Genomic DNA, 12,504 nt, shown 5'->3' with positions numbered 1-12,504 from the left:
ACACACTGACATGACGCATTGGAAACACAACCACTGATGGCAGTCATTGGCTGCAGCAGCACGTGACCCCCATCAAACCAGATGTTGACAAGCGAAAACCAGAACACAGCAGCAGGGGAACACAGGAGCCAGGAACCTAAAGGGGGGAGCAGGTAAGGCCAAGTTCACACTTCAGTTATTTCCAGGTGTGGGTCAAAAACACAGAACAGGAGGAACTCTTTCCCTTGTATCCAGAGGATAGTTCATCAGTAGTAAAGTCTCTGTAGTAAACTCTTTTAAGGGTCCATTCACACATCCGTGTGTGTTTTGCGGATCCACGGATCCGCAAAACACGGACAGTGGCAATGTGCATTCCCGCATTTTGCGGACCGCACATTGCCGGCACTAATAGAATATGCCTATTCTTGTCCGCAATTGCGGACAAGAATAGGATATGTTCTATTTTTTTGGGGAACTGAATTGCGGACCCGGAAGTGCGGGTCCGTAATTCCGTATCCGGGCAGCACATCGGAAATGAATGGGTCCGCAATTCCGTTCCGCAAAATGCGGAACGAAATTGCGGACGTGTGAATGGACCCTAAGTGGGTTCACACATGCGTTTTTAATCATGCTTTTATGCACTTTTGCAGTTTTTGTGATTTTTTTTATTTTATTGCACCTATGTTTTCAGTCTTTTTGCTTTGTTTTTCTTTTTTTTTTTACAGTGAAAACTCCAGTTCCAGATGTTATCTGAAAGTCTATGTATGAAATGCAGAAAATACAAATGTTTTTTTTGCTACTGGTGTGTTTTTTAAGCGTCTGTTGTTTTTAGAAAAACAAAGCAGATTGAAGCCTTTGGTGTCTATGGGGGGAAAAAACATCATATTTATTTTTTAGGGAAAAAAATGCAGTTCAACGAGCGTTTTTTATGTTATTTTAGTGGGCAAAATAAGAAAAAAAAAATCAGCAAAAGAGATCTGTATGTGAAGGGGCCCTGCGACAGGTACTGCAGGAGGAAAGAATACAGGGTAAAGCATCGGTAGGTGTGGGGAGATCTATTAGCGTCCCAGTAAAGATGGGGTGTGGCACTTGATTTGCGGGTTTGGATGGATATAGGGCGTGGGTCTGTTACTACAGGAATCTGCGATGAACTCCCTGTAAATACTGGTAAACATGGAGCTGGGACTGTATTGAAACCTGTAGACATATGTCTCAAAGAGGTTCCGCAGCAGTTGCAGTCTGAATTATAGTTTGCCCTTTCATCCGCTTCCTTTCTTTGAGAAGAGAACGGGGAGCTTCATGCAATCAGTAAGGGCTCATGCACACAAACGTATTTTCTTTCCGCTTCCGTTCCGTTTTATTTTTTTGCGGACCGTATGCAGAACCATTCACTTCAATGGGTCCGCAAAAACAACTGAAGGTACTCCGTGTGCATTTTGTTTCCGTATTTTGTGTCCTAATATTATCCGCAAATCACGGTCCGAGGCCCCATTCAAGTCAACGGGTCCGCAAAAAATACGGAACACATCCGTATGTCATCCGTAGTTCATGGATCCATACTGTAGAAATGCTATGCCCAGCTTGTATTGCTCATGCGTTTGGTGATTAATAAGTTACTGTTTCCGATCTCAAAAAAACGGATCGCATGCGGAAACCACACGGATATGTTTTGTGGAATAACAGAACGGAAAAGGACTTAAATCAGAGAAAAATAAAAAACGCAGATACGGAACAACGGATTCGTGAAAAACGGACCGCAAAACAACAACGGCCGTGTGCATGAGCCTCAAGAGGTTCTTCAGCGGAATGGACTGCAGGAGATATTGCTGTGTGAGGGCTATGGGTGGCCTCGGACCGACTGCGGCTCGGCTCTGCCGAACTTACCGAATCATACAAGAAAAAACGTGGATGGATCTGGCACTCAGAAAAAAACGAATTCCTTTATTGACTCAGAAGATAGTAGAAAAAATTTAAAAACCACTGTCGATTACACGTTTCGGGCATACAAGACGTAGAACAGGGATCAGCAACCTTCGGCGCTCCAGCTGTTGTGAAACTACAATTCCCAGCATGCTCCATTCATTTCTATGAGAGTTGTTAGAAGAGCAGAGCAAGTATGCATGCTGGGAGTTGTAGTTTCACAACAACTGGAGTGACATAGAAAATGATAAAAATATATATACTGACAGGCATGCTGGAAATGTAACCCCCCCCCCCCCCCCCATCTGTCTCATGTAGCCTGGTACTGATGTTACCAGACACGGGGCCCCTCGTTTGGAGGGGCCCTGTGGCGTCAATGCCTTTTATTGAATATTTAAATAACCATACCTTTTCACGTATTTTTTACCGACGATAGCCATCCATATGAAATTTCCTTTCTGGATCTAGCCCCGATTGGCGATTCTCTTCATAACCGAGTCATATGGGTAACACAGCTGCCGTCCTAAACACACAATTTGCAGCGTCCCAGTGGGAGAGTACTTTAGGGCGTTACGTGCTTGTTCAGACAATAGGGATTTTTTACAAGGAATGTGTCATCGTTGATGATCGCCTCAAAGAAAAAGTCTAACCCATTTGGTCTCTTAATCGTGCCAAAAATATTGCAGTCACCAAAAATAGATTATCCTTACTCAGCGATGGCGCTGTCACAAAAAAAAAATCACCAAAAAAAACGTATCACCACCAATCGCAATACTGATATACTTACTTTTTCTATTTATTATTCTTTAGAATTCCATCAGATTGTTCGTCTCCTCAAAAAATATTCACCCATCTCGGATGATGACCCCCAAATTAAAAATATATCCTCAGGAATGGCCGCAGATTTGTAGCCGAACGGGGTGTCTCACTAGGTAACACTTTAGCTCCCTTCATGTAGGTGTCTACAAGTCCAGCGTTTTTGTGTGCGCCATGGAAAACTGAACATGCCGGGACCAAAAACCATGTCAGTCAATAGCGCTGGATTTTCAGAAACAAAAACAAAAAACGGATCCGGTATTTTAGTGGCGGTATGTTCATTTTCGATATAATACAACTGGATCCGTTCTGAACAGAGGCAGCTGGTTGTATTATTCAAACGGATGCGTTCTGCTGCGGTTTTGAGATCCCAAAACCGGACAGCATTAACGCAGATGTGCAAGTATCCTCAAATGCCACTCGCAACCTTAAAAAACGCACTGGTGAACATCTCGATAGTATAAAAAATTTAAAAAAAACTGTCAGGTGCAGCTGCACATTGTGTGAACAGCCACCAAGGCAACACACAGGCCTTGCAGGTGAAAGCCAATGAAAGGGTTAACCAGCCCAAAAGAAATGACTAGGGATGAGCGAATCGACTTCGGATGAAATATCCGAAGTCGATTCGCATAAAACTTTGCTTCAATACTGCACAGAGCGAGCGCTGCGTACAGCATTAGAATGTATTGGCTCCGATGAGCCGAAGTTATTACTTTGCGAAGTCTCTGTAAAAAAACATTTCCCAAACTCGCTCGCTCCGTACAGTATTGAAACGAAGTTTTATGCGAATTGACTTCGGATATTCCATAGAAATTATAATTGGACACAAACCCTGCCGAGGCGTGAGGCGTACTGGATCCTCACCATGGAGAGCAGGTCTCCTAATGGAATGAACCTTGTACGCTATAAGGATGGGCTTTCATGCCCGAAACGCGTAAGCGGCAGCGGTTGCAGCATTTTTCTACTATGTTCTGAGGCAATAAAGGAATTCGTCTTTATCCGAGTGCCGCATCCATCCACGTTTTTCCTGCATTGTCCCTGCACCATACCTGCAGGGAGGTGAGCTGATCCAAATTTCTTTCTGATTGTTACTGAATCACCGTGGACGCAGTGACCTCGACTTGGTCGGTCTGGGAAACGCGGCCATCGCATGTGAAAGCAGCGTTAACCACCTCCGGACCGCCTAACGCAGATTCGCGTTCCGGAGGTGGCAGCCCTGCGCAGAGTCACGCATATATGCGTCATCTCGCGCGAGCCGAGACTTCCTGTGAACGCGCGCACACAGGCGCGCGCGCTCACAGGAACGGAAGGTAAGAGAGTTGATCTCCAGCCTGCCAGCGGCGATCGTTCGCTGGCAGGCTGGAGATGTGTTTTTTTTAACCCCTAACAGGTATATTAGACGCTGTTTTGATAACAGCGTCTAATATACCTGCTACCTGGTCCTCTGGTGGTCCCCTTTGTTTGGATCGACCACCAGAGGACACAGGTAGCTCAGTAAAGTACCACCAAGCACCACTACACTACACTACACCCCCCCCGTCACTTATTAACCCCTTATTACCCCATATAGACTCCCTGATCACCCCCCTGTCATTGATTACCCCCCTGTCATTGATCAACCCCCTGTAAAGCTCCATTCAGATGTCTGCATGATTTTTACGGATGCACTGATACATGGATCGGATCTGCAAAACGCATACGGACGTCTGAATGAAGCCTTACAGGGGCGTGATCAATGACTGTGGTGATCACCCCATATAGACTCCCTGATCACCCCCCTGTCATTGATTACCCCCCTGTCATTGATCAACCCCCTGTAAAGCTCCATTCAGATGTCCGCATGATTTTTACGGATCCACTGATAGATGGATCGGATCCGCAAAACACATACAGGCGTCTCCCTGGAGCCTTCCAGGGGGGGTGATCACCCCATTCAGACTCCCTGATCACCCCCCTGTCATTGATCACCCCCCCCTGTCATGCTGCATTCAGATGTCCGTATGATTTTTACGGATCCACGGATACATGGATCGGATCCGCAAAACACATACGGACATCTGAATGGAGCCTTACACGGGCGTGATCAATGACTGTGGTTATCACCCCATATAGACTCTCTGATCACCCCCCTGTCATTGATCACCCCCCTGTCATTGATCACCCCCCTGTCATTGATCACCCCCCTGTCATTGATCACCCCCCTGTCATTGATCACCCCCCTGTCATTGATCACCCTCTGTAAGGCTCCATTCAGACATTTTTTTGGCCCAAGTTAGCGGAATTATTATTTTTTTTTCTTACAAAGTCTCATATTCCACTAACTTGTGTCAAAAAATAAAATCTCACATGAACTCACCATACCCCTCACGGAATCCAAATGCGTAAAATTTTTTAGACATTTATATTCCAGACTTCTTCTCATGCTTTAGGGCCCCTAGAATGCCAGGGCAGTATAAATACCCCACATGTGACCCCATTTCGGAAAGAAGACACCCCCAGGTATTCCGTGAGGGGCATATTGAGTCCATGAAAGATTGAAATTTTTGTCCCAAGTAAGCGGAACGGGAGACTTTGTGAGAAAAAAATAATAAATATCAATTTCCGCTAACTTGTGCCAAAAAAAAAAAAATTTCTATGAACTCGCCATGCCCCTCATTGAATACCTTGGGGTGTCTTCTTTCCAAAATGGGGTCACATGTGGGGTATTTATACTGCCCTGGCATTCTAGGGGCCCCAAAGCGTGAGAAGAAGTCTGGTATCCAAATGTCTAAAAATGCCCTCCTAAATGGAATTTGGGCACCTTTGCGCATCTAGGCTGCAAAAAAGTGTCACACATCTGGTATCGCCGTACTCAGTAGAAGTTGGGGAATATGTTTTGGGGTGTCATTTTACATATACCCATGCTGGGTGAGAGAAATATCTTGGTCAAATGCCAACTTTGTATAAAAAAAATGGGAAAAGTTGTCTTTTGCCAAGATATTTCTCTCACCCAGCATGGGTATATGTAAAATGACACCCCAAAACACATTCCCCAACTTCTCCTGAATACGGCGATACCACATGTGTGACACTTTTTTGCAGCCTAGGTGGGCAAAGGGGCCCATATTCCAAAGAGCACCTTTAGGATTTCACAGGTCATTTACCTACTTACCACACATTAGGGCCCCTGGAAAATGCCAGGGCAGTATAACTACCCCACAAGTGACCCCATTTTGGAAAGAAGACACCCCAAGGTATTCCGTGAGGGGCATGGCGAGTTCCTAGAATTTTTTATTTTTTGTCACAAGTTAGAGGAAAATGATGATTTTTTTTTTATTTTATTTTTTTTCATACAAAGTCTCATATTCCACTAACTTGTGACAAAAAATAAAAACTTCCATGAACTCACTATGCCCATCAGCGAATACCTTGGGGTCTCTTCTTTCCAAAATGGGGTCACTTGTGGGGTAGTTATACTGCCCTGGCATTCTAGGGGCCCAAATGTGTGGTAAGGAGTTTGAAATCAAATTCTGTAAAAAATGACCAGTGAAATCCGAAAGGTGCTCTTTGGAATATGGGCCCCTTTGCCCACCTAGGCTGCAAAAAAGTGTCACACATCTGGTATCTCCGTACTCAGGAGAAGGTGGGGAATGTGTTTTGGGGTGTCATTTTACATATACCCATGCTGGGTGAGAGAAATATCTTGGCATAAGACAACTTTTCCCATTTTTTTATACAAAGTTGGCATTTGACCAAGATATTTATCTCACCCAGCATGGGTATATGTAAAATGACACCCCAAAACACATTCCCCAACTTCTCCTGAATACGGAGATACCAGATGTGTGACACTTTTTTGCAGCCTAGGTGGGCAAAGGGGCCCATATTCCAAAGAGCACCTTTCGGATTTCACTCGTCATTTTTTACAGAATTTGATTTCAAACTCCTTACCACACATTTGGGCCCCTAGAATGCCAGGGCAGTATAACTACCCCACAAGTGACCCCATTTTGGAAAGAAGAGACCCCAAGGTATTCGCTGATGGGCATAGTGAGTTCATGGAAGTTTTTATTTTTTGTCACAAGTTAGTGGAATATGAGACTTTGTAAGAAAAAAAAAAATAAAATCATCATTTTCCGCTAACTTGTGACAAAAAATAAAAAGTTCTATGAACTCACTATGCCCATCAGCGAATACCTTAGGGTGTGTACTTTCCGAAATGGGGTCATTTGTGGGGTGTTTGTACTGTCTGGGCATTGTAGAACCTCAGGAAACATGACAGGTGCTCAGAAAGTCAGAGCTGCTTCAAAAAGCGGAAATTCACATTTTTGTACCATAGTTTGTAAACGCTATAACTTTTACCCAAACCATTTTTTTTTTTACCCAAACATTTTTTTTTTTATCAAAGACATGTAGAACAATAAATTTAGAGCAAAATTTCTATATGGATCTATTTTTTTTTGCAAAATTTGACAACTGAAAGTGAAAAATGTCATTTTTTTGCAAAAAAATCGTTAAATTTCGATTAATAACAAAAAAAGTAAAAATGTCAGCAGCAATGAAATACCACCAAATGAAAGCTCTATTAGTGAGAAGAAAAGGAGGTAAAATTCATTTGGGTGGTAAGTTGCATGACCGAGCAATAAATGGTGAAAGTAGTGTAGGTCAGAAGTGTAAAAAGTGGCCTGGTCTTTCAGGGTGTTTAAGCACTGGGGGCTGAAGTGGTTAAAGAGCACTGAAAAAAACCCGCTAGTGATATCTCACCTGTGACTATGGTGTGGCTCCCGTCAGTCGTGTCACTAGGTAGTGCAAAAGGCAGTGCGCTGTTTATGTCACCTTGATTGAACCTGCTCTTATGCAAAACGTGTTTCGTAAGTTCCACTGCATCCTGGAGGAGAGATGTGCTAAGCTAAGTGCTCCAGAAATCTGGCTTCAACTGCACTAGTGAAGTTGAACATAAACCAGTGTACGTGCTGGAGACTCTTTTCGTGTCTCACTCACCAAGGGGACATGGCTTAAGGTGCACAGCATTTTGGCACAAAGCAAGCAAACCAATAGGTGGGGTAAAGTTAGACAAAAGTGTCTAGAAGATGCACCAAACGTATCATACAGAACACAAGGTCACACTGCTTTGGCCCATCTTACACTGTCTGGTGTGAAGTTACACAGTCTATTACGTAGGATTAGTAAATCAGCCCCAATGTGTCCACAGTGTGGATTACAGGGCATCAGCGCTCCTGTACACCGACTGATCAGTCATAATGAATGGAAGAGCCTCTCAATTTCCTGATGTGCAGTGGCATGTTGTGTCAGTCCCTGATGTGCAGTGGCAGGTTGTGTCAGTCCCTGATGTGCAGTGGCATGTTGTGTCAGTCCCTGATGTGCAGTGGCATGTTGTGTCAGTCCCTGATGTGCAGTGCCATGTTGTGTCAGTCCCTGATGTGCAGTGGCATGTTGTGTCAGTCCCTGATGTGCAGTGCCATGTTGTGTCAGTCCCTGATGTGCAGTGCCATGTTGTGTCAGTCCCTGATGTGCAGTGCCATGTTGTGTCAGTCCCTGATGTGCAGTGCCATGTTGTGTCAGTCCCTGATGTGCAGTGGTATGTTGTGTCAGTCCCTGTTGTGCAGTGGTATGTTGTGTCAGTCCCTGATGTGCAGTGGTATGTTGTGTCAGTCCCTGATGTGCAGTGCCATGTTGTGTCAGTCCCTGATGTGCAGTGGCAGGTTGTGTCAGTCCCTGATGTGCAGTGGCATGTTGTGTCAGTCCCTGATGTGCAGTGGCAGGTTGTGTCAGTCCCTGATGTGCAGTGGCAGGTTGTGTCAGTCCCTGATGTGCAGTGGCAGGTTGTGTCAGTCCCTGATGTGCAGTGGCAGGTTGTGTCAGTCCCTGATGTGCAGTGCCATGTTGTGTCAGTCCCTGATGTGCAGTGGCAGGTTGTGTCAGTCCCTGATGTGCAGTGCCATGTTGTGTCAGTCCCTGATGTGCAGTGCCATGTTGTGTCAGTCCCTGATGTGCAGTGGTATGTTGTGTCAGTCCCTGATGTGCAGTGGTATGTTGTGTCAGTCCCTGATGTGCAGTGCCATGTTGTGTCAGTCCCTGATGTGCAGTGGCAGGTTGTGTCAGTCCCTGATGTGCAGTGGCATGTTGTGTCAGTCCCTGATGTGCAGTGGCAGGTTGTGTCAGTCCCTGATGTGCAGTGGCAGGTTGTGTCAGTCCCTGATGTGCAGTGCCATGTTGTGTCAGTCCTTGATGTGCAGTGGTATGTTGTGTCAGTCTCTGATGTGCAGTGGTATGTTGTGTCAGTCCCTGATGTGCAGTGCCATGTTGTGTCAGTCCCTGATGTGCAGTGCCATGTTGTGTCAGTCCCTGATGTGCAGTGGCATGTTGTGTCAGTCACTGATGTGCAGTGGCATGTTGTGTCAGTCCCTGAGGTGCAGTGCCATGTTGTGTCAGTCCCTGAGGTGCAGTGCCATGTTGTGTCAGTCCCTGATGTGCAGTGGCATGTTGTGTCAGTCCCTGATGTGCAGTGCCATGTTGTGTCAGTCCCTGATGTGCAGTGCCATGTTGTGTCAGTCCCTGAGGTGCAGTGCCATGTTGTGTCAGTCCCTGACGTGCAGTGGTATGTTGTGTCAGTCCCTGACGTGCAGTGCCATGTTGTGTCAGTCCCTGACGTGCTGTGGCATGTTGTGTCAGTCCCTGACGTGCAGTGGCATGTTGTGTCAGTCCCTGACGTGCAGTGGCATGTTGTGTCAGTCCCTGACGTGCAGTGGCATGTTGTGTCAGTCCCTGACGTGCAGTGGCATGTTGTGTCAGTCCCTGACGTGCAGTGGCATGTTGTGTCAGTCCCTGAGGTGCAGTGCCATGTTGTGTCAGTCCCTGAGGTGCAGTGCCATGTTGTGTCAGTCCCTGAGGTGCAGTGGTATGTTGTGTCAGTCCCTGAGGTGCAGTGGTATGTTGTGTCAGTCCCTGAGGTGCAGTGCCATGTTGTCAGTCCCTGATGTGCAGTGCCATGTTGTGTCACTCCCTGATGTGCAGTGGCATGTTGTGTCAGTATCTGATGTGCAGTGGTATGTTGTGTCAGTCCCTGAGGTGCAGTGCCATGTTGTGTCAGTCCCTGATGTGCAGTGCCATGTTGTGTCAGTCCCTGATGTGCAGTGGCATGTTGTGTCAGTCCCTGATGTGCAGTGCCATGTTGTGTCAGTCCCTGATGTGCAGTGGCATGTTGTGTCAGTCCCTGATGTGCAGTGGCATGTTGTGTCAGTCCCTGATGTGCAGTGCCATGTTGTGTCAGTCCCTGATGTGCAGTGCCATGTTGTGTCAGTCCCTGATGTGCAGTGCCATGTTGTGTCAGTCCCTGATGTGCAGTGCCATGTTGTGTCAGTCCCTGATGTGCAGTGCCATGTTGTGTCAGTCCCTGAGGTGCAGTGCCATGTTGTGTCAGTCCCTGACGGGCAGTGGTATGTTGTGTCAGTCCCTGACGTGCAGTGCCATGTTGTGTCAGTCCCTGACGTGCAGTGGCATGTTGTGTCAGTCCCTGACGTGCAGTGGCATGTTGTGTCAGTCCCTGACGTGCAGTGGCATGTTGTGTCAGTCCCTGACGTGCAGTGGCATGTTGTGTCAGTCCCTGACGTGCAGTGGCATGTTGTGTCAGTCCCTGACGTGCAGTGGCATGTTGTGTCAGTCCCTGACGTGCAGTGGCATGTTGTGTCAGTCCCTGACGTGCAGTGGTATGTTGTGTCAGTCCCTGATGTGCAGTGCCATGTTGTGTCAGTCCCTGACGTGCTGTGGCATGTTGTGTCAGTCCCTGACGTGCAGTGGCATGTTGTGTCAGTCCCTGACGTGCAGTGGCATGTTGTGTCAGTCCCTGACGTGCAGTGGCATGTTGTGTCAGTCCCTGACGTGCAGTGGCATGTTGTGTCAGTCCCTGACGTGCAGTGGCATGTTGTGTCAGTCCCTGACGTGCAGTGGCATGTTGTGTCAGTCCCTGACGTGCAGTGGCATGTTGTGTCAGTCCCTGACGTGCAGTGGCATGTTGTGTCAGTCCCTGACGTGCAGTGGCATGTTGTGTCAGTCCCTGATGTGCAGTGCCATGTTGTGTCAGTCCCTGATGTGCAGTGCCATGTTGTGTCAGTCCCTGATGTGCAGTGCCATGTTGTGTCAGTCCCTGATGTGCAGTGCCATGTTGTGTCAGTCCCTGATGTGCAGTGCCATGTTGTGTCAGTCCCTGATGTGCAGTGCCATGTTGTGTCAGTCCCTGAGGTGCAGTGCCATGTTGTGTCAGTCCCTGACGGGCAGTGGTATGTTGTGTCAGTCCCTGACGTGCAGTGCCATGTTGTGTCAGTCCCTGACGTGCAGTGGCATGTTGTGTCAGTCCCTGACGTGCAGTGGCATGTTGTGTCAGTCCCTGACGTGCAGTGGCATGTTGTGTCAGTCCCTGACGTGCAGTGGCATGTTGTGTCAGTCCCTGACGTGCAGTGGCATGTTGTGTCAGTCCCTGACGTGCAGTGGCATGTTGTGTCAGTCCCTGACGTGCAGTGGCATGTTGTGTCAGTCCCTGACGTGCAGTGGTATGTTGTGTCAGTCCCTGATGTGCAGTGCCATGTTGTGTCAGTCCCTGACGTGCAGTGGCATGTTGTGTCAGTCCCTGACGTGCAGTGGCATGTTGTGTCAGTCCCTGACGTGCAGTGGCATGTTGTGTCAGTCCCTGACGTGCAGTGGCATGTTGTGTCAGTCCCTGACGTGCAGTGGTATGTTGTGTCAGTCCCTGACGTGCAGTGGCATGTTGTGTCAGTCCCTGACGTGCAGTGGCATGTTGTGTCAGTCCCTGACGTGCAGTGGCATGTTGTGTCAGTCCCTGACGTGCAGTGGCATGTTGTGTCAGTCCCTGATGTGCAGTGCCATGTTGTGTCAGTCCCTGATGTGCAGTGCCATGTTGTGTCAGTCCCTGATGTGCAGTGCCATGTTGTGTCAGTCCCTGATGTGCAGTGCCATGTTGTGTCAGTCCCTGATGTGCAGTGCCATGTTGTGTCAGTCCCTGATGTGCAGTGCCATGTTGTGTCAGTGCTTGATATGCAGTTCTTTGGTGGATTAGTTCCTGATGTCGGAAGAACATTGCATTCATCCTTATCGTCCACTAATTTAGCAGCCATCCACTGGTGTCCCTCGATCCAGCTGTACTGGTTGTTCAGTGATCTAATCGGGAATACTTAGGCCATCTGCAGAAAAAATTTGGGAAAAATATTTTCCCATCCATTTGACGCTTCACGTGTTTTCAGGCACATGACAGACGAAACAGAAGCCATCAGACTTTCTGCAGGTAGATAAGAAACTACATTCTGGAGTATTCTCTGGGTTACCCTCAGGTAATTATTCACAAATAAACCGCTGAATCCATAAAGGGGCATGACTGGAGCGCACACACCTGCGGCCACATATAGTACATGTTGTGCCTGGGAAGAAGCCGGCAGCCATATTTGTTCCAAATCCACATGTTGTTTGTTCCCAGACACTGACATTAGTCCTCATTCACACAGACCTAAAGAAGCACTCCCACAACCATTTTTATCCTCTGACTTCTTAGAAAGCTCCATGATGTAAATCTGTAGTGATGGTAACCTTCTTACCAGTGAATGTATTTGTGAGTTATAACCTCTCTTCTGATCCTCAGCTGTGTCATGTGACCAGCTCTCTGACTTTCCAAATAACACAGCATCTTATGTGTGGACAGGAAGTCAGTTTCTCTATGTATTCCTATGGAAGCCTCAATGTCAGTGTCATAAGAATCTACAGAGAAGTAACTGACTTCCTGTC

The sequence above is a fragment of the Bufo bufo genome, chromosome 8, assembly GCF_905171765.1.
Source record: "Bufo bufo chromosome 8, aBufBuf1.1, whole genome shotgun sequence".
Classification (NCBI taxonomy): Eukaryota; Metazoa; Chordata; class Amphibia; order Anura; family Bufonidae; genus Bufo; species Bufo bufo.
The sequence above is the reverse complement of the archived record's forward strand: the minus strand, read 5'-3'. Positions refer to the sequence as shown.